At 41.2% G+C, this 24,667-nt stretch overlaps 1 protein-coding gene across 1 annotated transcript in view; it reads left to right on the top strand.

Annotated features, from left to right (window-relative positions):
* Nucleotides 1–24,667, top strand: part of COL28A1 (collagen type XXVIII alpha 1 chain) — a 176,473-nt gene that overhangs the window by 124,313 nt on the left and 27,493 nt on the right. The window lies entirely within an intron of this gene.

Below are 24,667 nucleotides of genomic sequence, written 5' to 3'. Positions count from 1 at the left end.
TCCTATTGGCTTCTGTTGGTATTGAAAAATGAAATCTGATGAGTCAATAGTTCCCATTGTGATTATTATGCCAATTTTAGAAATAATAAATCTTCCACAGACCTCCATCTGTCCTTTCTTCTTAAATTACCTTACTATGATAATTTCATGAAGTAAACATACTTGCTGTGTTTTTCTGCTACATATATACTTAAATAATAGTGCACACCCACACACTTTGCCAGGATTGAGATGAGTAATACTAATATGTCCTTCAAATAAGATATGTTTTTGTTCTGTATATAAGGGAAATAACTTTATATGTAAGTTTTAAAAATCAGATCTTCTTTCTGCTCAAAATCAAGGATATTGCCTCCAATATTTAGTCTCAGCTAGTTATACAAAATTTTATTTTGGCAATTCATTCAAAAAGTATTTATTGAGCATATTTAAATATGCCAGGCTGTGTTATAGGTGGTAGGGGTATATCATGAGCAAAGAAACAAAGATGCTTGACTCATGGAAATTGCATTCTATTGGCAATAAACATAATAAGTTATCTGGTATATTTGGAGATGAAAGCTGATATGGGAAAGAAAGGGAAAGCAGGGTAAGGGGATGTGATGAAGTTTTAAGTGGAATGAAATCATGAGAAGGTAACATCTGAGCAAAGATCTGAAGGAGGTAGTCTTGTATTTCTGATGGAAGAGCATCCCAGGCAGAGAGAAGAGCTTGTGCAAGGGCCCTGTGGTCTCAGGAAGGTGCCTGGCAGGTTCAAAAGAAGAGAGAAGGTATCTGTGTGGCTGGAGATGAGGTCAGGAAGGTAACAGCAGGAGGGTCAGGGCGGGGGGCAGTCCATGACTAGCCAGATAGGCCCTTGTAAGGGCTTTGGCTCCTACTCAGAGTGAAGTGGGGAGCTGTTTCTGGGTTTTTAACCAACACTTTGATTTGGTCTGACTTACTTTTTAAAAGAATAACTATGACTGGTGGGCTGAGAATAGACTGTAGCAGGACCAAGACTGAACTAGGAGACTATTTAGGAATCCAGGAAATTACAAATGATATTTGAATATCTAGGTTTTGCAATCTAGTTCACATAAATTTAACTTCCTCAGAAAGGATTTATATCTAGTTACTTGTATCTGATAGTAGAAACATGTGACAAGAGATGCTCTGGCACAATTGATGCCAGACACATAAATCAGATTGCATAGCTACCAACTGAGTTTTAAACTACTGAAACATACCGAACTGTATTTTATATCTGGACTGTGTACAAAAATAAAATATCCTAACCCCAAAGACATGTTTTCATTATGCTTTTGTAGAAAACAAAGGTGGGATTTTCCTCTTTCCTTGTGCCTTTCTCCCTTCCTTTCCTCTCTTCTCTATCTATAATAATCATATGCTAAAACATTATAGGTAAAATTATAAGGTTTAGGACCTATATGTGACAGAAGTACCACCTGTTACCTGACTTCCCTGCCAAAGTCCAGTAAAAGAGTGGCTGGTCTTCTACTGGCCATTAGAAAACATTCTAGAATGTACTTCTTTTTTTTTTTAATGTTTATTTATTTTTGAGAGAGGGAGAGAGAGAGAGAGAGAGAGAGAGAGAGCGAGCATGAGTGGGGGAAGGGCAGAGACACAGAGGGAGACACAGAATCTGAAGCAGCTCCAGGCTCTGAGCTGTCAACACAGAGCCTGATGCAGGATTTGAACTGATGGACTGTGAGATCATGAGCTGAGCCAAAGTCAGAAGTTTAAGTGACTGAGCCACCCAGGTGCCCCTAGAATGTATTTCTTAATACACAAAACCCTTATCCATAGTAAAGAGGTAGATATAAATATACTATCCAAAATCTGTTCAATAATTTTTAAAAATCTTCATATATTTATATATCAAGAAAATAAATCTAAAGAGTTCTTAACATGTACCCAAAAAGATAGCTTCAAAAAGTTAGCAAAACTCCATATGATCTGGGCAGCCAACCAATTTTAAGTTTATCAACCCCTCAGCTCTGAAAGTCAGTTCCCCTGTATCCTGGCCCCAGTGCTTCTGAATATGCTTTCCCTCTTCTTCGAGAGACCCCTTTCAGACTTTACTTAAACAGGCTCACCTTTTTTTTTTATGTTAAAGGTATATAGTGCAATGACTTACATACATGATTGCCACAGTTACTGAAGTTATCATCCATCATCTCATATAGATACAAAAAATAAAGTAAATGAAAAAAACATAAAAGATATTTCCTTATGATGAGAATGCTTAGGATTTATTCTCTTCATACCTTTCAAACATATCATAAAGCTGTATTAACTATGATCATCAGGTTGTACATTACATCCCTAATACCTTTTTCTTTTATAACTGGAAGTTTGTACCTTTTGGCCGCATTTATTCAATCTCCCCTACCTCCACTCCCTTTCTCTGGTAACCACAAATCTGCACTCTTTTTCTATGATATTTTTTTCATTTTTCTTCTATTTTTTTAATATTCCATATAAAATAAAAAAATATAGTATTTGTTTTTTTTCTTTCTGACTTATTTCACTTAGCATAATGCCATCAAAATCCATCACTGTTGTAGCAAATGGCAGAGTTTCCTTTTTGATGGCTGATTAGTATTCCCAAATATATAACACTACTTCTTTATTCATTTATCAGTTGATGGACATTCAGGTGTTTCGTGTCTTGGCTGTTAAAAATAATGCTGACATGAACTTGAAGGTACAGATATCTTTTTGACATTTTGTTTTGTTTTCTGTGGGTATGTTCCCAGCAGTGGAATTTCTGGATCAGGTAGTAGTTCTATTTTTAATTAAAAAAATTTTTTTAATGTTTATTTATTTTTGAGAGAGAGAGAGAGAGACAGCATGAGTGGGGAAAGGGCAGAGAGAGAGAGAGAGAGAGGGAGAGACAGAGGATCCAAAGTGAGCTCCGTGTTGGCAACAGAGAGCCTGATATAGGGCTCGAACTCACAAACCATGAGATTATGACCTGAGTTGAAGTTGGACGCTTAACTGACAGCTATCCAGGGGCCCCTCTATTTTTAATTTTTTAAAGGAAGCTCTGTACTGGTTTTCACAGTGGCTGTACTAATTTGCAATCCTACCAACAGTGGATGAAGGTTCCCTTTTCTTCAGATCCTTGCCAGGATTTGTTATCTCTTCTCTTTTTATGATAGCTATTATTTCTTTTTTTAAAGAATGTTAATTTATTTTTGAGAAAGAGAGTGATGGAGAGGTAGAGAGAGAGGGGGACAGAAGATCTGAAGCAGTCTCCATGCTGCCAGCAGAGAGCCATATGCAGGGCTCCAACTCAAAGCTGGATGTTTAACCAACTGAGCCACCTAGGTGCCCCTATGATAGCCATTCTAAGTGTGAGGTGATATCTTTTTGTGTCGCAGACTATGAGTCTGGAGTTCTCTCTTGTCCAGCAAGAGAGAAGACACAGAATTGAATGCGAGAGAGGCTAATGTCCAGGAGGAGACAAGAGCCCAGAACGGGGGTTTCATCTCCCTATTTATTGAGCTCACAAGATATTACCCACATGAAGAAAACAAGATCTTACACATGTGAATATGGAAAAAACAATCAAACAGTAATCATTAACTTGCATGTGTAAGAAGCAAAGTGTGTGGGGGGCAATTGGAGTTTGTGATATTGGTGTCAGATGGGAAGTAATTACCTGCAAGTGATATAACAAGTTACTCATGATTCCATTACAACATCTTGCTAACTAACCTTGGGCATTTTCACCCTGTGGTGGTTGCTTTCTGCCCTAAGTTTTTTTCTAACCCATTTATATAAGAAGAACCTATTTTCCCACATTATTGTAGTTAAAAAAAAATTTTTTTTATTTATTTAGAGGTGGGGGTGGGGGCAGAGAGAGAGGGAGAGAATCCAAAGGCGACTCCACTCTTAGCACAGGACCCAACATGAGGCTTGATCTCATGACCATGAGATCATGACCTGGGCTGAAATCAAGAGTCAGACACTTAACCAACTGAGCCACCCAGGTGCCCCTCTTATTGTAGTTTTGATTTACATTTCCCTGGTGAGCACTGAGTAATGTATAGAATTGTTGAATTACTATATTGTATATCTGAAATTAATAGAACACTATATGTTAACTATACAGGAATTAAAATGAAAAACTAAATTTAAAAATTTACCATTGACTAAACAACAATGAAAAAATAAGTTTGAAAATGTATTGATTTTCAGAGGAAAAGAAATGGTCAACAAGATGGAAAGACATCCTACAGCATTGAAAAAAAAAATTCAAACCATACATTTGATAAGTGGTTAATTCATAAATAGAGAAACAATTTATACAATTCAATAGCAAAGAAAAAAACAAAAAATGGAATAAGAAATAAGAAAAAGTCCTGAATAGACATTTTCCCAAAGAACATATATGAACAAGTAGCAGGTAGATAAAAAGGTGCTTGACATTACTAATCATCAGGGAAATAAGCTTACTCTTATCCCTGTCAGGGCTCATATTAGGTAGCACTTCTTCCAGAAGACTTCCCTTACACACTGAAATGAGCCTGTTCCATTTGAACTATAGAATATGTGTATTTATGATTTACTTCTTATCATTGCATGAGATAATGGCATTGCAACCAACCTTGACCAAAGCAAAATGTTCTTAGGTTTAACTGTTTCCTTTGTTGATGAAATCATAAACTGGAAGTAAATCCTAATAATATCAGCCAATGTGGAAAACAAACAGTTCCCCAGAGTAACCAGCTGTATTGATGGCATATTCTAAAGTCTGAATGAAAGGAACAGAGAACTCAGGGCAACAAATCTCCCACTGGGAGACTCTCTTTATGACCCGTTTTTGCTTAATTTGTCAAAAACACTTTCTTTTTGGTCACATCCTTTGTCCTTCACTCTGCATTCCTAGCCCTTGACATTCCATGCTACAGGTTAAAAAGTGGAGTAGAAGCTCAGGCAGTGGGTAGAAGGAATTTGGGGGTTCTTAATTAGGGATTTGAAATAAGAATCCAGGTCTGGTATAGTCAAGGAGCATCAGTAACAGGATGATGGGACTGCAGTGAATCATGAATGAGATGAGAAGCCATTAAGAGGATGTGCCTAGAGGAGCAACCTGATATAAATCATACTTTCAAAGAATGGTCCCAGCAGCATGTGGCAGATAGATAGACTGTGGGAGTACAAAGGCATAGAGTTGAGATGGGAAAATATTGCCGAAGTGCAGGTGAGAGATGGTGGTGCTTAACCAAAGGTGGTAATGATAGAAATGGGAAGGGGTGTTTGGATTCTGGGTTGAGTGTGGGGTGGAAAACAAAGGAATCAAGGATGACTAAGATTTTTGACCTGAACAACTGGAAGGATGGGGTTGCCATTTTCTGAGCTGGGAGGGAGAGACTATAGTAAAATGGAGATGGCCAAGTATGGAGGAAATCAATTCATATGCTCTGAAATTTAAATTTGGACATGTAAAGCTAAAACCTCCAATGGGCCTATTAAATAGATTTGGGGAGATGGGGCGCCTGGGTGGCTCAGTCGGTTAAGTGTCCGACTTCGGCTCAGGTCACGATCTCACAGTTCGTGAGTTCGAGCCCCGCATCAGGCTCTGTGCCGACAGCTCGGAGCCTGGAGCCTGCTTCGGATTCTGTCTCCCTCTCTCTCTGACCATCCCCCACTCACACTCTGCCTCTCTCTCAAAAATAAATAAACATTAAAAAAATTAAAAAAAATGGATTTGGGGAGAAAGAAATCTAGAGTTCAGTGGAGAGATCAACACAGGAGATATAAATTTGGTTTACCAATCTAGAGATGGTATTTAAAGTCTTAAGTAAGAGTGGATGGGAGGGGCACCTGGGTGGCTCAGTCAGTTAAGGTCCAGCTCTTGGTTTCAGCTCAGATCATGATCTCAAGGTTCATGAGTTCAAGCCCCACATCCAGCCCTACGTTGTCAGTGCAGTCTGCTTGGGATTCTCCCTCTCCCTTTCTCTCTGCCCCTCCTCTGCTCATGCTCTCTTTCTCTTTCAAAATAAATAAACTTGAAAAAAAAAAGGAGTGGATGAGGACATGTAGGGAGTGAATGTAGAGAGAGAAGAGATCTAAGGACAAGGCCTAGGCTCTCCAGCACTTGACAGTTTGTATGATGAAGAGGACGCAACAAAGGAGACTGTGGATTAGTAGCCAGAGTAGTAGCCAGAGAATCAAGAGAAAGTGGTTACCGGAAGAAGTGTTTCAAGGAGGGAGTGGTCATCTAGTTTCAGTGCTGCTTATTGTCTGCAAGGTGAAGATTGGTCATTGGGTTTGACAACATGGAAGTCATTGGTGACCTTGACAAAAGTCATGTGTATGCGCACACACAATACACACACACACACACACAGAGTGTGAGAAAATCTTAACAAGTGATGAATTGGGGTGAAGGGAATGTGGGAAATATTTGTATTATTATTGCATTTTTTTCTGTATGTTTAGAATTACTTTAAAATAAAAAGCATGAAAAAGAGACGCTGGAGAGAAATAAAGACAGAGCACATCAGCAATACTTTTGAAAATGAGGTCATAGAGAAGGAGTAATAGAGTGATATGTGTGATTAAGGAAGTGTTTTTTTTGTCAGATAGGAGAGATTCCATGTATATATTATGTATGTATGTATGTATGTATGTATGTATGTATGTGTACTGTATGCTAATGGAAAAGATCTAGTGAACAGGGCAGTATTCGTGATGCCAAAGAGAAAGGAGTTGCTAGAGGCATGCCTATGGTTTTTTGAATTAGAAGGTGCTTCTACTCGTTTCTTTTCCATCCAACACAAGAATCTATCCTACAATATTCTAAAGGGCATCTGGCCATTCACACTCTGCTTGGATGTTCCAGGGAGTAAAAGCTTTGCACCTCTCTCATATGTTTCCCAATGGCCTGGTAGCAAATTCAAGAAGCTTTGCTACTTTTTAATATTTTTTTAAATTTAAATTTATTTTTATTTTTTATTTTAGAGAGAGAGAGAGCACGCACCCAGGGAGAGGGACAGAGGGAGAGGGAGAGAGAATCTGAAGCAGGCTCCACACTCAGTGTGGAGCCCAGTGCAGATCTCCATTCCCTGACTCTGGGATTGTGACCTGAACTGAAATCAAGAGTCAGCCGTTCAACAGCCTGAGCCACTCAGGTGCCCAGCTCTGGGACTTTTTAATGTTTATTTATTTATTTTGAGAGAGAGTGTGTGTGCACATGCATGCATGCACGTGAGCGGCAGAGGGGCAGAGAGAGAGGGAGGGAAAGAATTTCAAGCAGTCTCCACACTTACTGTGGAGTCCACATGGGGCTCAATCTCAGGAACTGTGAGATCATGACCTGAGCCAAAACCAAGAGTTGGACACTTAACCAAATGAGCCATCCAGGCGCCCCAAACTATGTTACTTTTTTAAATGAAAATAATGCAAACTGTGTCAAATCTAAATACCTCATAATCATGCAAAGTTGTGAAAGTCTCCCACTTTTCCCTTCAGTCCTACCATACAGATTACCACTGTTTGTTGTTTGACGGGTAGCTTCCATAGCTTTGACTACATGTGTAAAACACACATACAGCACAACAGCCTTTAAAATCATTTTATATGTAATTTTCCCAACTTGCTCCCACCCTCAGTTAATAGAGCATGGATGGCCCTGCAAATCAATACATAAAGACCATACTTTTTTTTTTAAAATTTTTTTTCAATGTTTTTTATTTATTTTTGGGACAGAGAGAGACAGAGCATGAACGGGGTAGGGGCAGAGAGAGAGGGAGACACAGAATCGGAAACAGGCTCCAGGCTCTGAGCCATCAGCCCAGAGCCTGACGCGGGGCTCGAACTCACGGACCGCGAGATCGTGACCTGGCTGAAGTCGGACGCTTAACCGACTGCGCCACCCAGGCGCCCCAAGACCATACTTTTTAACAGCTATGTAGCACTCCATTACACAAATGTAACATAATTTATTTATATAGTTCCCTTCCTTATATAATGCTGCAGAGAACATTCTTGTATTTTCTCATACTTGTGCTAGTATTTCCATTTCATTGTATGTTGAAAGGCTTATTCTATAGCTATAATTGGTAGGCTTTCCTTCTTTATGTTGAACTGAAATCTGTCTGCCTGTGACTTTGTTTCTGCCGCTTTGTTGATGTGGTTTCCTACTTCACTGTGATCATGAGTCTAGGCTTATAAAAATCTGTGAATACACTTTCATTATATGTATATTTGTCTCTTACTGTTAAACTTTAACACACATGTTTTCTTGCTTTATCCTTGAAGGAAGTATGACGCAGTTGAAACCGGAGTTAACTTTGTTAATAGAGTTTTTGAAAGGTAGGCTTTTATAGGGGACTGTGGTTTTATGGACCTTTTCACATTGCTTCAGTTCTGTTTCTTGACCTGAGAGATGCCAACCACAACTGTGTGTTCTGTGGTACAGCACGGCCAACTGTCAGCTTCTCAGTAAGCAGCTTATGAAGACAGTTTAGAGGAGTTTTGCCGGCAAAAATCAAAAGCAAAGTTTCCATAGATGAGTTAGTTCTGCCTTTTTGAAAGTGGAGTCTGAATCATTGGGAATAGTTCCTATCACGCGAAGCTGGAAGTAATGAGAAAGGAAAACAGGGCATATAAATGAATGAGATAGACAACTGCCTACGGGAAGTAGGTGTTATTGTACTTTTTCTTCCAGCTTTTTAAGATTAATGTAATTTTCTTTATTTTATTCAAAAAATATTCTTGGATACCTTTATCATTTCCACTTTTTAGAAAAGTTTTTATGTATTTATTTTGAGACAGAGAGAGAGAGAGAGAGAGAGATCACACAAGCACGAGCAGGGGAGGGACAGAGAGAGGGGGAGGGAGAGAATCCCAGCAGGCTCCGCACTGACAATGCATGGCCCAATGTGGGGCTTGAACTCACAAACTGTGAGATTACGACCTGAGCCAACATTAAGAGTCAGACCTCAATCGGCTGAGCCACCTGGGTGCCCCTATCATTTCCATTTTCTAAAAAACAAATTTATTCTTTTCAGCTATTGTTTTCATTTTTTTTTTACTGTGGTAAGAACACTTAACATGAGATTTACCCACTTAACACATTTTTAAGCGTACAGGAGAGCACTGTTAACTATAAGCACTATGTTATACAGCACATCTCTAGAACCTACTCATCTTGCAAAACTGAGACATTATATCCATTGAACAACATCTCATTTCCTCCTCCTAGCCCCTGGTAACTACCATCCTACTCTGCTTCTATGACTTGACTGTTTTAGTTACCTCAGATTAGTACAGTCATGCAGGATTTATCCTTCTGTGACTGGCTTATTTCACCTAGCACTCCTATGTTCACTGTAGCACTATTCACAATAGCCAAGATAGGAAAACAACCTAAATGCCCACCAAAGCATGAATAGATTAAGAAAATGTGGCATGTATACACAGTAGAATATTATTCAGCCTCCCCAAAAGAAGGAAATTCTGCTATATGCGACAACATGAATCAACCCGGAGAACCTTATGGTAAATGAAATAAGCCTACCTTCACTTAAAGAATTCATAGGTCTAGGGGCACCTGGGTGGCTCAGTTGGTTAAGTGTCCAATTTCAGCTCAGGTCATGATCTCATGGTTTGTGGGTTTGAGCCCTACATCAGGCTCTGTGCAGACAGCTCAGAGCCTGCAGCCTGTTTCAGATTCTGTCCCCGGCTCTCTCTGCCCCTCCCCTGCTTGTTCTCTGTCTGTCTATAAAATAAACATTAATAAATTTTAAAAAAATCATGGGTCTATAAATATTACTTCTTTAATCCCCATAGCATATCCAGAGACACATAGAAGAGCTACTATTGTGAATCCTCTGGCGAAAGACATGCTGTGAGAGGACAATTAGTTATTGGTCTTTTTGTGCTTTTAATTCCTGGTAGAGGAAATCAGTCTACAGAATGCCACTGTCTCTCAGGAGCTATAATCTTTTTGACAGGTAATAAAACTAGAAGGACAGGGACGCCCGTGTGGCTCAGTCAGTTGAGCATCCAGCTCTTGACCTCGGCTCAGGTAATGATTTCATGGTTCGTGAGATAGAGCCCCCACATCAGGCTCTGCACGGACAGTGAGGAGCCTGCTTGGGATCTTCTCTCCATCTCTCTCTGCCCCTCCTCTGCTCTCTCTCTCTCTCTCAAAATAAATAAATAAACATTAATTTAAAAAACAACAACTAGGAGGACAGTACAGAGGCATAGGTCCTATAATTCACATCTCAAACACAAGTGTCAATACCGCCTCCAGAATTTCTACATGGGGAGAGCAGCTATCTGAGTTCCAGGATGGCCGGGGCCTGATCTGCAAGAGTGTTGGCATAGTGGGTGGATTGGGTGTCATTGGTGCAGCCAAAGGAGACCATGGGATAAAGCGTTGGAGCAATTCATCTTTTGGCCTGTTCTTGGTGTACCACACATTGGTGCATTAACAGTGGTGTCACATTGGTGACATTAACAGTTGTCACCAAACCTACTGACAGGAAATACATTGGGCCTAAGGAGAGACCTGGCTGAATGTCACATTGATATCTTTTTTTTTTTTTTTAATTTTTTTTTTAACGTTTATTTTTGAGACAGAGAGAGACAGAGCATGAACAGGGGAGGGGCAGAGAGAGAGGGAGACACAGAATCTGAAACAGGCTCCAGGCTCTGAGCTGTCAGCACAGAGCCTGACGCGGGGCTTGAACCCACGGACCGTGAGATCATGACCTGAGCCGAAGTCGGATGCTTAACCGACCAAGCCACCCAGGCGCCCCCCATACCTTCTTTTTGATATAATTAAACATGTCACATAGAGCCTAAATCAGTTTCCCTTTCCCCAGAGTCATATGGTGATGAAATAAAGTAAACATCATCTTTACCAGCCTTCACACCTAAAAGTGTGACAGTCAAGACACATTCATTGTGACAGCTGGAGCTGCTACCTTCTGCTTATGTATAAAGCTGTCTACTGTACTTTTCTGTTCATGTTAAGTATGTAACGGACTCTCACCATGCATTTCCTCTTGGTGTTTCTAAAGTTGGTGAATACTGAGGCCAGTTAACTCTAATTAGAATCTTCTCTTTGGCTACATGCCCAAGGATGCATGGCTTACATAGTTTGGTATATTTAGAATTTTAAGGTTTATACCTCATGAGTATTATTTTGCTTTATTATTCCTTTTTCTTTATGGCCCCTATCCCAGGGGATTTCAATAAGGGGGTAACATTGACTTTAGGAGGAGGTAGTTATCTGTTCATGTGAGATGGAAGGGTGCTGGGGTGGTCTGGGACCAACCACTGGTTTAAAAACATTAATTGAACATTTATGGGGCACCTGGGTGACTCAGTCGGTTAAGCATCCGACTTCAGCTCAGGTCATGATCTCACAGTTTGTGAGTTCATGCCCCACGTCAGGCTCTGTGCTGACAGCTCAGAGCCTGGAGCCTGCTTTGCATTCTGTGTCTCCCTCTCTCTCTGCCCCTCACTCACTTGTGCTCTGTCTCTCTCTCTCTGTCCCTCAAAAATAAATAAATGTAAAAAATTTTTTAAATCATTAATTTAACATTTTCTATGCACCAGGCACTGGGCTAGATGCTAGGGATGAATCAATGCCCAGTGTGTAATAGATGGCCAGAACTTGGTGGGGAACTAGAACTAGATCTTTTTTTTTTTTTTTAATATGAAATGTATTGTCAAATTGGTTTCCATACAGCACCCAGTGCTCATCCCAACTAGAACTAGATCTTTATGAGATAAGGTTAAGATGAGAGGAAGACTTTAGAGGAATAAACTGGTAAAACACGCAGGGCCAGTCTGTAAAGGGACATTAGGGCCAAGCTAAAGAGCTTCGGCTGGAGCCTATCAGTCAGTGATTCCCAAAGGGGCTCCCCACCAGCTCTATCAGCCTCACCTAGGAACCTGTTAAAAATGCAGATTCTTGGGGCACCTGGGTAGACCAGTCAGTTAAGCATCTGACTCTTGATTTTGGCTCAGGTCATGATTTCACAGTTCATGGGACCACGCCCCACATCAGGCTCTGTACTGACAGCACAGAACCTGCTTGGGATTCTGTCTCTCCCTCTCTCTCTGCCCCTCCCCCACTCATGCACACGCTCTCTCTCTTTCACTCTGTCTCTCTCAAGATACACAAATATTTAAAAAAATGCAAGTTCTTGGGGTGCCTGGGTGGCTCAGTTAAACATCGGACTTTGGCTCAGATCATGACCTCATGGTTTCTGAGTTCAAGCCTGGCATTGGGTTCTCTGATGTCAGTGCAGAGTCCAATTAGGATCCTCTGTCTCCCTGTCTATCTGCCCCTCCCCTGCTTGTGTGTGTGCACGCGTTCTCCCTCTTTCTCTCAAAAAACAAATAAACACTTAAAAAATCCAAGGTCTTGAGCCCCACCTAGACATAATGAATCAGTAACTTTTAGTGTGAAGGCCAGTAATCTTTGTTTTCACAACTCTACAGATATTTTTGATGTATACCAAAGTTGAAGAGCCATTGCGCTGATGATAGAAAACCCTGGAAGGGTTTGTTTATTTTAAAAACTCAGTTTTATGGTGATATAACTAACATACCATACACGTCACCTGTTTAAAGTAAACAAGTCAGTGAAGTTTCGTATTTTCACAGATTTGTGCAACTATCAACACAACCTAAGTTTAGGACATTGCCATCATCCCCAAAAGAAACCCTCTGTCCCATAATAGTCACTCCCCTTTCCCTTCCCACTCAACCTCTCGTCCCTGGCAACCACTAATCTACTTTTTGTCTCCATGGATTCGACAATTCTGGACATTTCTTATAAACAGACTCACACAGTGTGTAGTCTTTTGTGGCTAGTTTCTTTCACTTAGAATCATGTCTTCAAGGGTCATCCATATTGATGGGGATTAAGGAGGGCACTTGCCCTGATAAGCACTGGGTGTTGTAAGGGTTGAATCACTACACTGTGCACCTGAAACTGATACTACACTGTAGGTTAACTAACTGGAAGTTAAATAAAAACTTAGAAAAAAAAAAGGTTATTCATGTTGTACTAGAATTTTCTTTATGTGGCCAAATAATATTCCACTGTAGAGATGTACAATATTTGGTTGTCCATTTGTCCATTGATGAACACTGGGCTATTTCCACTTTTTGGCTGTCATAAATAATGTTGTTATGAACCCCTATGTGTAAGCTTTGTCTAGACACATGATTTTATTTGTCTTGGGTGTAAACCTTGTCCTTTTTAAGGACAGGAGTGACCTGGCCAGCTGAATGTTTTAGTATGTGACAGCTTGGGGCAGGGCTTCTCATTCCTCTGCCTCCACACCATTCCCACATCCACAACACTCCATCCTCAGCTGTACTCATTGTTCCCTTTTTAGATGGTGGTGTGGGGGTAAGAGGTGGGCTGTGCCATTGGAAATATCCTCTCCCTTGCATGCTAGCATCTCTCTCTCTGGCCCCACAACTGAGAATGTTTAGTATAGATGTACATGAGCTGAAGTAAAGGCATGCATTAAACTATTGTAACAATTTAACCCATGGGTGAGGTGAATCTGAACCAGGGCAGATTGAAATTTTTTTTTATGTTTATTTATTGTTAGAGAGAGAGAGAGAGAGAGAGAGAAAGAGAAAGCGCGAGGGGGCGATGGGGCAGAGAGAGAAGGAGACACAGAATCCAAAGCAAGCTCCAGGCTCCAGGCTGTCAGCACAGAACCTGACACGGGGCTCAAACTCACAAGCCCCATGATGATGATCTGAGTCAAAGTCGGACTCTCAACCAACTGAGCCACCCATGCGCCCTGAACCAAGGCAGGTTTAAAAGGGATGGATTTATTCATTCTGAACCATTATCCTTAGTAGCTCATAATCTTCTTCTACCAGTCTCCAACTGTCCTGCAAAAGCGATGTGCTATATTGAACAACCTTCCCTTTGGTGTGTGAAATATTATTTTTCAACATTGTTTCCTCTCCTGAAGGGAGAAAGGCTACTGAAAAGCACAGCTTCTCAAACTTTTCCACAAAGCCCAGAGCAACCCTAAGCACTGCTCACGGCCTCCTCATTTTAATATTAGAATTGTCACTTTGTGACATTTGAAATACAAACGATTTCTGAGACAAATTATTTTTTGGTAATTTAATGCAAAATGCCATGTGTTGTGGTCTGATCTGCTACAAGTGGGAGAAATGAGAACGTCGGTGTCTCTGTTAGTTTCCTCTGGCTGTTGTAGCAAATTATCACATTTGTGGCTTAATACAACACCAGCTTACTCTTTTGCAGCTCTGGAACCTAGACGTCTAAAATGAAACTTAACGGGGCAAAAACCAAATGTTGACAGGGAGTCTCGCCGATAATCTATTTCTTTGCTCTTCCAGTGTCTAGAGCCACACTCCTGCATTCATTCCTTGGCTCATGGTCCCTTTGTCTGTCTTCAAAGCCAGTGATATGCATCTTTTCTGACTCTGCTTTGCACTATCACATGATCTTCTCTTCTGTCAAGTCTCCCTTTGCCTCCCTCTTATAAGGGTATTTATTTATTTTATTTTTAAATGTTCATTTATTTATTTTGAGAGAGAGAGAGAGAGAGGCAAGGGGAGGGGCAGACAGAAAGGGAAAGAGAGAGAATCCCAAGCAGGCTCCATGCTGTCAGCGCAGAGCCCCACACAGGGCTCCAGCTCCTGAACTGTGAGATCGTGCCCTGAGCCTAAATCAAGAGTTTGATGCTTAACCCACTGAGCCACCCAGGCGCCCCTGTAAGGATATTTATGACTGCGTTGAAGACCCACCTCTATAATCCAGGATAATCTCTTGAGTAAGAGATCAAAATCTCTCTTCAGATCCTTAATCACATCTGCCAAAACTTTTTTTCTATATAACAGTCACAGGTTCTGGGCATTAGGACCTGCATTTCTTTGGGGCCATTATTCAGCCTGCCCTCGTATTAAATCAGCGGAAAAGAGGCTTTGCCCTTTTCACTACTTCTGGATCCATTCTTGTCTGCTAAACAACTGAGCCATGGAAAAGAGAAGTAGAATTGAAAAGCATACAACATTTCATGGCATCTCTATGCTCAGCAGACTTAGACCCTTATACCATTGTGCTAGGAGGCCCCGCAGCAGGAGGCCCCCTGTCCCGCTGCTGTGGCAGCAGCTGTGGCCATACAGATCAGCACCTCCTGCCGTCCCCACACCCTGGCCGCACTGCTAAAGTGGTCAGGACACAGCTACACACTCCAGGCCAGATGACGTGCTTGTAAGTGCCCCCTTCAGCACCCACGTCGTGAAGTCTCTGCCAGCACTTCCACACATCTTTTTTGTTATCTCTTTTCCCTATTGATCCCAAAAGCTTATCATGGAATTTGCCTTATATTAACCAGAGAGGCACCTCGTTACCTGTGTGTGTGTGTGTGTGTGTGTGTGTGTGTGTGTGTGTGTTGGGAGTGGAGGATTTGTGAACATAAAAACAGAATTTAGGGTGTATGGTGTCTAGACAACTTCTACCAACAAGGTGGCAGGCCTCCACATCCATTCCATCTAGCTCAGTTGGATATGCAGGGCCCTGAAATGGGTACTTCGGAAGGTAGAAAGACAAAGAAGATGAAGAATCTACTTTGGGAATTTAAGTAGGACAGAAAGATGTGCATGCCCAAACCCATTAGACATGTGCCACAGGAGAGGTGTGGCATGCTGTGGGGTATTACTCATGGCTGGGGCGAGAGTGGGTCAGGGAAAACTCCTTGGATGTGTTTGGTGGGCCAGGACTGGCCCACAGATGGAATGAGGGTATTTAGAGAGGACACAGAAGCTCAGGACACGAAGAGAACCCCAAGCCTGGAGTCAAAGAGGGAAAGGCGGAAAACAAAGCAGGCTTGGCCGAGTAGAATTTCTGTATTTGATGGATTTGGTTCTGATATGGCTAGCAGGTGGAAAGTTCTGGAAAGCAGATATAAAGTTAGGCCCAGAGCAGAGAGACTGGGGTGAGACTGGGGATTAGCAAAGTGGAGATTATCCTCGTAGGGTCACTACTAATGCCAGGCACGTGGATAATATTGCAAAACAAAAGTAAGGACCATGGCAGACATCTACCTTGAGGGCACAGAGAGCACCAAAAGAGATACTGGAGAAGTAAAATGCAAATTGTCAACGGCAGGAGGGAAACCAGGAGCCTGGACTATGCAGGTAGCCAGCAAGGGGAGCATTCCAGAGTCTCCTGTCTCTAGCAGAGGCTGACCTTGTCTCCTTGTATGTATCATTTATGCAGTAAGTGTAGCCAAATGCCATGCAAGATTTTCATGAAATTTGGCAGGTTTTACAGAAGGCTACTTAGGCAGACAAAGTTAATGTGTACAATTGAGTTGATCCAGCAAAGCCCCTTAAAGCCATGAAGGTCTTTGCACTATGACTTATCAATGTATTCAATTCTGACATTTATGCTAAGAACAATTTTATTATTGGAAAATAGGACCAAATTCTACAGTCAGATAGAAAATCATAACCGGGAGCACATATGTCCACAAAGCAATCAAACAGTCCAGCTTGGTGGCTTGACTGTTGAGATCATTTGTGAATATTCATGTGCTGATTGTTCAACTCTATTAACATCTGCTGGCAGATATAAACAGAAAAATGCAAGCAGGGACTAAAAGTTTAAGAGAAAGGATTGGAGGGAAATATGCCCAAATTGAGCACATTTGGCTATGAGTGTTGTGAGCTGAGCAAGGCCAATTTGGACATTTAAATTTGTCAGAATCTTTTTGATGACTCTCAGTAGCCCCTGAAGATTAGAGGTTGGTAGGAGTTACTTGCTTCCTCCTAGACAACCTTGCTATCGGATTGTGTGTTTTAATGAAAGCAAGTTTCAGATAGAATTCTACCCAATGTTCTGCTACTTATTAATAAGGAGGCACAAAAACATGCACCAAAGCCTGGTCCAATTTCCAATTTTCTGGTTTTCTTTAAAGCACTTTGACAAGCACTTTGCATAAAATGATTTCTCTAAGATAAATACAACCATATTCTCATGATTGGACCACTTAACCTTTTAAATCAGTGAAGGGACTCTTCATTATGGGATGAGGGTTGAAGGCACCTGTTTTGAATGAGTTCTAGAATTAGGGTGCCCTACCAAAGCATTTGGCTGACTCTTTTACCCCATTCGTGCAAGGAGTAAGGTATCTGCACAAAATTCCTAGCTATGACAGGTCTTGAATACCTCTTATTTCCCCAAGGATAAATTGTTTCTGTTTTCCCTCTGGAGCAAATTCAGAGAGTGAGTGTTAAAGCACCTGTCTTTAAAGTATGGCCCACTGATTATGGTATTTCAAATGTTACCTTAGCACCCCTAGAGTATAAACTAAATTGCATATACACGTATTTGCATGAATAGGGAAAAAACCAATGGGGTAGGCTGGATAATGGCCCCTAAAGACGTTCATGTCCTAATCCTGAGGGTCTGTGAATATTACCTTCTATGGCAGAAGAAACTTTGCACACATGATTAAGTTGAGCATTTTGAGGTGGGGACGTGATCCTGGATTGTCTGGGTGGGCCCTCAGTCTGATCATGAGTGTCCTTATAAGAGGGGGGCAGAAGCAGAAGAGACTACAGAAGAGGTGATGTGACGGTGGACACAGGGATGGAGTGGAGGAAGATGAAGGAAGAGACCACAAGCCAAAGAATACAGGTGACCACTAGAACTTTTTGGTCAAGGAAACAGATGCTCTCCTCAGAGCCTCCAGGGGAAACCAATCCTGCCGATACCTTGACTTCATTCCAGTGAAACTGACTTTGTGCTTCTGATTTCCAGAACAGTAAGAGAACAAATTTATGTTGTTTTCAGCCACCAAATTTGTGGTGATTCATTACAGCAATAATAGGAAATGAATATAGCCATCAATATTAACGTCAGCAACATTTTGGTCCAACTCATGGAAGTTTCCACTGGAGCTGTTTTGAAAACCCTTGCTGTACATGGCTGACACTTCTTAGATTATTAAAAAAAAGACCCTGAATTGCGGGCCATGGAGAGGAGGGGAGGAACAGATGGTGCAGGTTTTAAACCATTTTTAGGAACAGATTCACAATCAGTCCCTGAATCTATAAAAAGTAAACCATTTCTCTGCCTCTCATGGGACACAATGGGACTCAATCACCATTTGAATGAAAATCAAGTATAATGAAGCCATGTTGTTCCATTTAGGCCCATTAGGACGATATTCTGGCCAGGTACCAGGTGAGCCTAGGCTATGCTCCAGCAGAAGGCTCGCCTGATCACAAATAATGTAACCACTGATTGTATTCCCAACCAAGTGGGCTGCTTTGCGGGACAAGCATTAGGCTGTCTTAGCCTGTGTTAGGGAATGTTAACATATCAAGATGGGATACTAAGTTAAAGGAGTTCAATTCCACAAAGATAAGGATTTGAAGAAGCTAGAGGCTCTTGATTTTCAGGCTGCAGATGGAGAAACTGCTTAGGTTCTAGTCTGTGCTGAGACAGAACTGAGCGAAGAAAATCAGAGCCTCTGGGAGAACCACCTTTGGAGAGATTTACTGTTCAAAGAAAGCATTGCTGTGAAATCAAATACAATCCAAGGTGATGGGGAAGAATTGCAAAGCCTAAGTTTTAGCACTTATATACTTGTCCCCAGGTTATTATAGCGATTAAATAAGAATATGTCCAGCTCTCTGATTACCTGGCTCAGTCCTTCACATGTAGACACACAAATCATTGGCAGTTGCTAGTTGTAACAGAAGAATGTTATGCTTGGAATTTAGGTGGAAGGAGAGAGGTGCCAAAATGCCAGACCATTAGATTGTTCTAGAGGGTCCCTGGATAAGCTCCTTCTTCTTCTTCTTTTTTTTTTAATTTTTAACGTCTATTTATTCTTGAGAGAGACAGAGCACGACTGGGAGAGGGGCAGGGTGAGAGAGGGACGCAGAATCCGAAGCAGGCTCCAGGCTCTGAGTTGTCAGCACAGAGCCTGACATGGGGCTCAAACCCATGAACTGTTAGCTCATGACCTGAGCCAAAGTCAGATGTTTAACCGACTGAGCCACCCAGGTGCCCCTAGATAAGCTCCTCTGTCTACATGTACAATTATATGTACTCTGTAGGCCACCAGAGAAATACTATTTTCCATCTAAAGTGAACTAGCCATTTCCTTAAAGCCTAAGAAAATAATCCCTTTCAATACAGAATGGTTCCTGGATTTGAGGCCAAATACTTAGATGACTATTCAGGCAGGTTACCATGTCTTGCTAACTCTGCCATTTACCCACTAAGTCAACATCTTAATCTAATACTGCTTTCTTTCTTCAAGCTGCTTTTCATTCAAAGGCCTGCTTGACTGATCTTGTACTCCCTACCTTCAAAATTTATCAATATTTACTACATTCCCCTACATAACACAGTAAAATTATAAACATCAAAAAATTATCATTGCTACACTATTTCCTCTATAGACCCTATTCATTTCGCCAAGTGTTCTATTAATTCTTTTTACATTTTAAAAGACTCTTCTTATTGTTTAGTAAAAGAGTATTTATAATCTTATTACTTACCTTTTAAGTGTACAGTTTTACAAGTTCCAGCAAATGCATAAGAGGCCTCTAATGAGGAGGGTTTCCTGACCCTTTCCAAGTAGTTAGGACATCTCCAAAAATCTGGGACCCATGCCTGCAAGTTTTATTCTATTTCCTACCTCCAGCTCCCATGGGTCATCTATGCCCTAAAGGTGACAGCATTTGCTGTACTTCCCCCAGAAGCTTAAGACTTTTGTCCCACAAGAGGCTTTGTGCTTTTCACAGGGGTTACCTGCTTCCTTCCCCTGGGCCTGCACCACTAGGGAAGCTTTGGGACTCGCCCTGTCCCCAGTCTCTCTCATGAGCACTGGTGAGGCCCCCAAAGAGCTCATGAGAGAGTGGGTATAAATTCCCCTGTGTCTGGAGCTCCCAGAGGTCCTGTCTTCTTACACTAGCCCACACTCAGCCATTGGTTAAGAATTTTCACTAAGTTCTTACCAGCTTGTATGACATCTGGTGTCCCCAGCAGCTAAGTAACTACCTGTGCCCTGTCTCTCCTTAGAGGATCCTTTGTTTCCTTAGATTTTGAGCTAGGTGGTTGTGCTGCAACCACAGGTCTATGATGCTCTGAGAAAAAATTGTGCTTTCATAGATTAGTTAGCTTTTTTTTTTTACTGTGGATTTAAAAATGAAAGCAGCCTTTTCTAGTTTCTAGAAATTTCCCTAAAAGGAAGCCAGAAGTTCATTTTATAGTTTTTGATCATCTGTGAGTTTGATTTTTTTTTCTTACTGCACCTTAAATATCTGAACAATGAAAATCTAAGGCTGAGATATGGTGGTTGAGAAACTGGGTTTGAAATTTGGATTTAATGACACCTTCAGATAGACAGGTTCTTTCCTGTAGTTGCAACTGATCCAGGCTGATATAATTGTGTATCATTTTCCTGAGACTTGTAAGGAAAAACACAGATGACTGGAGAGCATTCACCTCTGCCAAATTAAGAGGTCTTCTTGCTGTTAGCCAGATAGTACAGTCTGAAAGTTATAGTAAGATTTCAAGTATTTTGAAGGTAAACTGATAATTAAAAGGGGGATAAAAAAGGGCCTCTTTATAGGGAAACCCAGCTGCCTGGAATAGCTACAGTGTTAACAATTACATTAAAATATCTATAATGTGAAGTAATGCAAAATAAATTCCTGACCACGGAACTGATCCTGACGTGATTAGAGGCTACTTTGAGGTTTTTCCCTCAGGGCTTGGCAGTGAGGCCACAGTAGCTTTTAAGTTTGCTAGGAAATTGTGTAATTTCTTAAAGGAAGCTAGTTAGTCATAAACATCTATTGGACATCTATATTAGCTGTCATAGGATCCAAAAAGTTGTAAAAGACATAATTATTCTGAATAATTGTCAGAAAGGTGTCAAGTTCTTTCTGGACCCGCTTCATCTACTGTAATTCCCAGTGATAATTTGCTATCATATCCCAGTCCTAGCTGCTGTGTTTCCCGCGCTCTTCTGTCCTTCAGGGCTGGGACAAAGCCTACTGTAGATCTTCTAGTGTTCTCTCATGAGCCTTCAATCCCCTTCCACCTGGCTAGGAAACCTCCTGACCAGCCCCTCCCCCCCAAATCAGGTCGCAGCGGTCTCAAGCATCTTCCTGACACCTTCAAGCTACCTTTCAACCAGTTACCTGGTCGAATAAAGATGTCTTCCTTCACGCCCACAAAAAAATATGAGAAAACTAATCTATGCCAAAGTATCCCTTACCGACACACCTGTCTTAAGATGATACACTTCATATAACTTTTGGTTCTTACTTTCTTTTTAATTAGAACAGAGAATGGCAGGATCTCAGGCAGGCATCTTCCCACCACCCTGCCTATGACTCTGTGAGCTGGCCACCCAGTCTGTATGTAGACAGACCCTTCTACCCTTCATATTCAAGATGAGGCTGCACATCCACTCTTAGAGCACGTTTTTCAGCAAGTGTAATGAGGTTGGTCTGTGTTCCACATATTCCTGTCTATTCCTCTTCATACCTGTGTTAGCTGTGCAATCTTCGGAAACAGAACAGATTTTTCTCCTCTCCTTTCTCCTGCTTGAATATCCAGCTTGGAATCTGAATGCGGATTTACTGTCTCAGGCTTATTTAAGTGGCACCAATCCCTATCCAAGGTTCTGGGGCTCTCAATACCACCATATTTCCTGGGTGAGAAAAGACTATTCTCTCTTGAATGTGAACGGAGTATAGAAGACCAGCGATCTCTGCCTGTCTCCTATCACCACTGAAGCAACCAACAGAACGAACAGAGGCACCACTCCTTCTTCTGGGGTGGGTGTCCTCAGGCCTGAGACATCCATGCACAATACTGCACAAGCCTTTACTTTGGGCCCACTCTACCATAGCACTGTGCTTGGCTCAACAGTTACCAAGATGAAAAAGACCTTCAGCAAATGAGTTCTCTGCAATCTGACCTTTGTAAGGAACTTGGTCTAAGTCCTCTGGAGATGAATTGAGGAGGCAAAACTGTAACCCCATACCTGCCTTGCATTTAGAAATACATGGCAGATGGGGCGCCTGGGTGGCGCAGTCGGTTAAGTGTCCGACTTCAGCCAGGTCACGATCTCGTGGTCCGTGAGTTCGAGCCCCGCGTCGGGCTCTGGGCTGATGGCTCAGAGCCTGGAGCCTGTTTCTGATTCTGTGTTTCCCTCTCTCTCTGCCCCTCCCCCGTTCATGCTCTGTCTCTCTCTGTCCCAAAAATAAATAAACGTTGAAAAAAAAAATTAAAAAAAAAAAAAAAAAAAGAAATACATGGCAGAGATGAGAAGGACCTAGAAGTTTAGCCAAGTCTTGGGTCCAACAAAAGTTGTGCCAATTTCAAAAGGAGTCTCCAATTATATTCATCTTATTTTGTACCCTCTATATAAGATTTGTTTTAATGAAAAGGTTCCCTTTTAGGGATATGTACAAGTATGCAAAGATATATAAGAGCATATTTATTGAAGTGTTATTTGTAACTGGGAAATATTGGAAACAACCATATCCATCACTAGGATAATGAATAAATTATAGTCGAGTTATTTAATGGCGTACTGTACAGCAGAGAAAATTAACAAACTAGAACTATGTATAGGTACACAGACAAATTTCCAACAGATAATGCTGATATTTAAAATAAAAATTGGAGGGGCTCCTGGGTGGCTCAGTTGAGCATCCAACTTCAGCTCAAGTCATGACCTAGTGGTTCATGAGTTCAAGCCCCACATCGGGCTCTGTGCTGACAGCTCAGAGCCTGGAGCCTTCTTCAGATTCTGTGACTCCCACTGTCTCTGCCCCTCCCCCGCTCACACTGTGTGTGTGTCTCTCTCTCTCTCAAAAAATAAATAAACGTTAAAAAAATTTTTTAAGAAAAACTGGATGTGGGGTGCCTGAGTGGCTGGTTAAGCATCCTATTCTTGGTTCTGGCTCAGGTCATGATCTCATGGTTTGAGTATGTGAGCCCCATGTTGGGCTCTGCACTGACAGCGTGGAGCCTACTTGGGATTCTGTCTCTCTGCTCCTTCCCCAAGCAATCTCTCTCTCAATATAAATAACCAAGCTTTAAAAAGTTTTAGAATACAATTGAATGCATAAATATATCACTTATTTGAAGTTTAAAATGTTAAATATTATCCATTGTCTTAGAATATATATATATGTAGTTAAAGCATAAAAACATGGATATGAGTGATGCATGTCAGTTTCAGAAAAGATTTCCCCTCTTGTCAAGAGCATGGGATTGGGTACATCAGGGTATATCAGTGGTATCTGCACCATTTCATCTTTTAATATGGTGGTATATAGGTGAGTGTTTGCCTTCTTCAGTATAAATTTTATGTCTGAAATATTATTAATACTTTTTGAAAGAAAGGGTTCTGTTGATTTTAAAAAGCTTGAAAGCCAATGAGCTAGGAAGGGGGGCTGAGGAATGCCAATACTCAAAGTTACAATGGTCTCCAAGCAAGCTATCTGGCCTTCTGGAGCAGTGGCTCTCAAGTCCTAGAAGGCCATGGCAAAATGCATATTTTACTCCTACCCCTATCCTTGATTCTCATTTCATAGTCTGAGGTTTTCATTAAGAATCTCAGCAGTTCTAGTAGGTGTGGTGAGTATACCTTTGAGAAAGATATTCAAGGTAAGCAAGTGAAATCCCCGGAGCTCCTGACCAGGAGAATCCACAAAGCTTTGCCACAGACTCATTGCTAATAATGATTTAGAGTTAAGCAGCATCAGAACTATGACTGTATACTGAACAGGGGTTATTCTGTTTCATGCTCGACATCATGAAAGCCCTTTAAATCTGTGTGCTTTAGGGAGCAAGGGGCAGGGGACAGGAGATAATGTTAAGGTACAGGAGGGGGCAGTTAAAGTCCTTGAAATGAATACATTTTTATTTTCTGAATTAAGGAGGTACTAAATTTAGATAAATAGATTCATGGTAAAAAATTATCAGGGCTGGAACTAACAGTATATGGTAATTATATAAACAGCTGTTTGACATTCATTGGGTAGAGATGCTGTTATATCCTCATTTCCTCCATTATTAAGATAATAAATGCTTTTTGCCTATCAAAAAATATAGAAAAATGTAGAGAAGTTTATAAAAATCATCATTAATATCACAACTGAAATAACAGCTGCTTGTTATGTGTGAACTGATTGATATAATGTTCACAGTTTGAAATTGGCCAAGGTGGGAGTAATTACAACAAAAGAAATAGGCAAATGCTATAAATCAGCTCCTTGACTTCTACCCCAGATTCAGAAGTTAAATTTTTCCTAGCAAAGAATCGAGCCCATCTGACATACATAGTCCCCTCCAAACTTGTTTTGTTTTTTTTTAATGTTTATTTATTTATTTTTGAGAGGGTAGAGGAAGGGACAGAGAGCAGAGCAAAGAAGACAGAGAATCCCAAGCAGGCTCTGCACTGTCAGTGCAGAACCCAATGCACTGGGCTCAAACTCACTAAGGAGATCACGACTTGAGCCAAAATCAAGAGCCAGACACTTAACTGACTGAGCCACCCAGGCACCCCTCCCCTGCAATTTGGATAATGTTATAAGGCTGTTCTGAAACTGCAAGTGTATATATGACCCAAGGAAT

Source organism: Prionailurus bengalensis, chromosome A2, assembly GCF_016509475.1.
Source record: "Prionailurus bengalensis isolate Pbe53 chromosome A2, Fcat_Pben_1.1_paternal_pri, whole genome shotgun sequence".
In the NCBI taxonomy this organism is placed as follows: Eukaryota; Metazoa; Chordata; class Mammalia; order Carnivora; family Felidae; genus Prionailurus; species Prionailurus bengalensis.
Note: the sequence above shows the minus strand (reverse complement) of the source record. Positions and strands in the feature narration are given on the sequence as shown.